Consider the following 5,416-nt stretch of genomic DNA (forward strand, 5'->3'; position numbering starts at 1 on the left):
TTTTCGCGGCGGGCGTGGCGGCGCACCGCCGGCCGCAGGCGACGGGGGCTGGCGGCTCGGGGAGGGGGGGGGGTGGAGGTTGAAGATGAACTGCAGGACCTTGATTTCGTATCCAACGGCTGCAAAATCGACTGACCAGATATGAAAAAGTCAGTCGACTGACGTGTAACCTCACCTCTAGTGCGTTCAGTTTCAACAGTAAAATTCAGTTTCGATAGTAAAATTCAGTTTTGACAGTTAAGTTCAGTCTCGACAGTTAAATTTAGTTTCGACAGTTAAGTTCAAAGATGAGCGGCTGATGCATTTTACATCTAGCACTTTGTGGTTACATATTTTACGTCATCTATTGGAGGTGCTATTAGAATTCCACTCAGGTAACATTGTCTCTCTTGTCCTGCTTTAGCCTCGGCGTCGTACAGCTCACCGGAGCTGCTCCAATGATGAAACCCTCCATCACAGCGGACAAGTACCTCGGGCTCCATCTCCAGACGCCTAAGATCTTCTTCCCCTCCTCCGACAGCCAAGTCAACCGGAGCATCCTCATCGACCAACCCAATCACGTTGAGATCGACATGGCTTCGCCAAAGAGGTTGTACACTTGTTGCATCTCTTTTTTACTCTACATGTTATATATATTGTCCACTGAGCACACGTAGTAACGGGAAATATGATTATTTTATCCTATTATTTGACAAGCAGTGAGGTACCAGGAAACTTAGCTATTTGTGATGGACTCTCTTGAACGCCATCATTATTTATCTCTGTGCATTTGAGCTGTGCATTTGTCGATGGCCCTGGGAGTTGAGCTAGTAGGGAAGTGGCCTGGGTCCAAACTAATAGAAGTAGCACATAAACATTTTTTTAGTGTAGGCTGTTCCTTGCTCAAGCCTACCTACTAGAATCGCCAGTGCTTGAAAGGAAAAGTGAATGAAAAACATAGGAATTGGAAAGTTTCCTATGGTACAACTATTCATGAATTTGGTTCAAAGGAATGGAGCAAAGGAAAACTGTAGGATTTGTTCCTTTAGTGTCTCCTTGAAAGAAAAAATGTAGGAATTTTAATTTTCACTTTTCCTCCTTTTCAAATTCCTATTCATGAAGCACAAGACTAAGAGATAGTAGCATAATAGCATTATAACCGTACATTTTCTTGTGGTTTGACTTAATCTCACCATGCTTCTTTGCATCATGTGATCTTCCAATTCTTGTGAATCAAACACCCAGATTGGCAGAAATCCCGTCTTTTTAAATTCTCTGTTTTGCATGTGCATTCCTATCCTATTCATGTCTATTTCCTATCCCTGCATTGTTGGAATCGTTTAATTCAAACAAGCCCTTACAAAATTACTGCTCTTACAGATAGTTGTCAAAGAAAACCTTGCGTGGTTTGTCCCGCTCCTGCTGCACCATCATCCACCCCAACTCAGCTGCTCCAATGATAGAAGGGTCCAACACATCAGGGATCCGACCTCCAGATTGTCTTTCGCCGCCTCAGATCTTCTTCCATGCCGCTGGCAGCTATGAAAATTGCATTACCATCATCAACTGAGCAGATGACCTCGAGGACTACACGGGTCCGTAAGAGAGGTCACACTCTTTCGTGTCTGCTTACGTTATGCATCGCTTAATATTACATGCTACTTTATCGTCCTATTCACCGATTAGACTCTGAGTCAGCTCCAAACTAATGGTCAAACTTGAGTATTTAAATGGTTGTGGGGTACATATCGGGGCTGCAATCAATAGTATCTATCTACTATCTGGTTAATCTCCGGTGTCTACTATGAGTTTCATGTTGGGTGGGAAACAAACAGTAAAGAAGCCATTATCTATATTTTTTAACTGAAGCCATTATCTGCCTGCTATTATTGGTTTTGGGTCTATCCACAGGTTGCTACCTTCACTCTAGATTTCTGCATGCACTCCTTACATAATCTCACTATTTTTTATTCCTATGTATGACAGTTATTGTAAACAATGGAACTAAACTTGTAGAGCAAAAGAGACGAGCCTTGCATGGCAATAAAATTTCATGCAGACCTCGCTCCATGGTAGGCACAAAGGCAGCCCTCCCTCCACCCATTTCGGATTGTAATCAAGAGGAAGATATCTGTTCTGAGGGGGATTCAGAAGGAGAAGACCACTCCTATTTATCCCTTGAGGTCTTCGCTCTAACTTGGCATGCTGATGTTGGTTATATCATGCATATGGTGCCTTGCATTGCTTACTTTATACATCAAATATGTCATCTGCTTAGTTTAGACATCCTTTGTGCGAATGCCATCTGTTTAGTTTATTCATCATTTATGTGAATTATACAATACCATCTTGTTTAGCCAGGCATCATATATGTGAATTTTGCAATGCCATCCTGCTTAGCCAGTCATCTTATATGTAAATTATATCAGGCCATCCTTTTTTGTTATGTATTACATTTGTCAACAATGTTAGTACATTCAGCTGCTCTTCGTGTGCATCAGCCATTTGACATGGTGATGGAAAATTCTGGAGTGAAAACAAGGTCTTCAGAGCAAACTATGCTATCTGACGAAGCGCATATGTCGCTATTGCGAATAGCTCCTCAGAGGAGGATTTAGAGACAGATGACCAGTCCTATTCCCCCCCCCCCCGAGGTGTATGCTCTAACTTGGCAGGGTTATGTTGCTCATATCGTGCGTATGGTGTCTTGCATTTCTATGTCATTTGATTAGTTTAGACATGCTTTGTGTGAATGCCACCTATTCAGTGTCTAATTACCATATATGTGAATTATGCATTGCCATCTTGTTGCAAGACATTATATATGTCAATTATGCAATGCTATCTTGTTGCAAAGGCATTATATATGTGAATTATGCAATGCCATGCTGTTTAGCCAATCATCATGTATGTGAATTATAGCATGCTATCATTTTTTTGTATTACGTCTTCCATGTGTTGATAATGTTTGTATATTCAAGTACTCTTCCTGTGCATCAGCCATTTGAAGCGGTGATGAAAGTATCTAGAGTGGAAACAAGGTACTCAGAGCAGACAATGCTACCTGCTGAAGCAGACATCTTGCTGGTTACAGAGAGCTCCTTAGAGGAGGATTCAGAGACTGATGACCAGTCCTATTTCCCCCCTAAGGTCTATGCTCAAACTTGGCAGGGTTATATTACCCATGTCACGCATGTTGTCTTGCATTGCTTAGTTTTTACATCATATATGGATTGCCATCTGCTTACTTGCTTACTATATAAATCATATATTTGAATTATATCATGCCATCATATTTACATAGTACATACACATCATCTATCTGAATTATGGCATGTCAACCCATTTAATAAAGACATCATATAGTTATATCATCTCATCCTGTTTAGTGTTTACAGTCATCATATTTTGAATTATGGCATTCTATCCGTGAATGTATGTGAATTATGGCATGTCAACCTATTTAATAAACACATTATATAGTTATATCATGTCATCTTGTTTACATAGTCATCATATTTTGAACTATGTCTTTCCATCTTTTTTAGTTAGCCATCATAATGTGAAATTATGTCATGCTATCCTGTTGAGTTAGCCATCATATATGTGAAATTGTGTCATGTTATCTTATTTGGTTAGACAACATAAATGTGAATTATTTCGTGTCCTCTTTTATTCCCCACTATCCATTGCACATGTCTATCATGCAATGTCTGTACTTTCAATTACTTTTCTTGTTTATCGGCCATTTGAATTGGAGAGGGTGATGGCAGTATCTAAGGGAGTAACAACACGGTCTTCAGAAAAGATAGTGCTACTAGTTGATGCAGATAGAACCACGGTTGTACTTGCCCAAAGACCAGATCCACCACACATAACTCAGACTCTCGCAGATTGTACCCCTACCCAATTGGACAGAGAACCAACTGCACCCCTTCTAACCCCAACCCTGGCAGATAGTAATCCAGTTCCAGTTGACACATCACCGTCTCCACCATAGAGCACCCAAACACGAGCAGTTAGTAAGGGAACTGAAGTGCACAAAGAACGAGGACCACCACTCCGAATCCCAACTCAATGCTTAAAGGAGAAGAAGATTTGTTCTCAGGTTAGGTTCTGTAGCTATGGTTCATACTCCTTTGCTCTTGCATTACTTTATTTACTCATACCAACTATTTTCAAATTTGAAGGATGGAATTGAAACTCCAATGGTGCAACAGGTATGTTTTAAACCTGTTTCTTTAACTGGTTTGTTGTTGTAACCTGCTCTATGTTGATTTCAGTTTCAATTGAATAAGCAGTTATGTTCTTATGTCATGCACATTAAAAGTGTTGTTATTGCTCTATAGTTTCCCACACTTATATTCTGTCTATTCTGCTTTGTCTTGAATAAATATTATTTAAACTATGTCTCTATCTTGATTTGGCAACAAAAACTAGAATGATATAGACCATAAAGTGACCATGGTACATAGATATATGTTTGTTTCATGCTGTTATCCTGTCCACTTTACTGCTGAACTCATTTACCAAAATGAGTTTCAAATACAACATGGTAAACCCGTGATGTGTTTGTTTGTTTCTCTTTTAGAATGCGGACAAAATATTGGAGAACAATACCCTGTTATGCAATGGTAAAGGAAGCAATGCAGATAAGGTTCAAGATAGTGAGACATCCCGGTTGGTCTCCAAGAAAGCTGATAAAAACTATCTTGACGACAGTGAGAGAACCCAAAAGTCATGTCTTGATGTAGTGCTCGAGTTACTGGCCACTACTGCTGGCACAAGCTCTTCGAACTCGCTGCCTGAATCAGTTCGTCTTCTTGAGTCTCAAGTTCAAGTTGAAAGACATTGATCAGATGTGCTGCGACAGGAAGCTGAAGGACTGAGGAAGTCCCTGCAGAATTTAGATGCATACTTCCTGGTGCAACAGCAAGCGCTGGAGGATTTAAGCGCCAAGCAAGAGAAAGTTAATAAGCTTGCTAAGCATCTTGCCAGCATTATGGGTACCCAAGATATTGTTTCTTGAGATCTTCTGAAGTGGTTTCAGTTCTGGATTTGTTTTGTTGTGGCGTTTATTTGCGCTGGTCGCCAACTTTGTCAACCAGTGTATATGATATGCTGCTTTGTTCCCTATATTTGCACTGGTGGCGAACTTTGATGCCCAGTGGATATAATATGTGTAATAGCCGTGATAGCCTATCATAAGGTTCTTGCTTATTTATTTCCTTGTTGTCTTGTTTATTTGTTTGCTTGTAGTCAGTGCAGTTCTTTTTCCATGGTTTGCTAGTGGCCGCAATAACCTATTTTTTAAAACCAGGCCACAATAACCATGGGCTACATACTTACTGTAGTGACACTGGGCCTCCTACCGCCTGTAGAAACAATGGGCCTTCTACTGGCCATAGACACAATGGGCCTTCTACGGGCCGTATCA

Source organism: Triticum dicoccoides, chromosome 3B (assembly GCF_002162155.2).
Source record: "Triticum dicoccoides isolate Atlit2015 ecotype Zavitan chromosome 3B, WEW_v2.0, whole genome shotgun sequence".
Classification (NCBI taxonomy): domain Eukaryota; kingdom Viridiplantae; phylum Streptophyta; class Magnoliopsida; order Poales; family Poaceae; genus Triticum; species Triticum dicoccoides.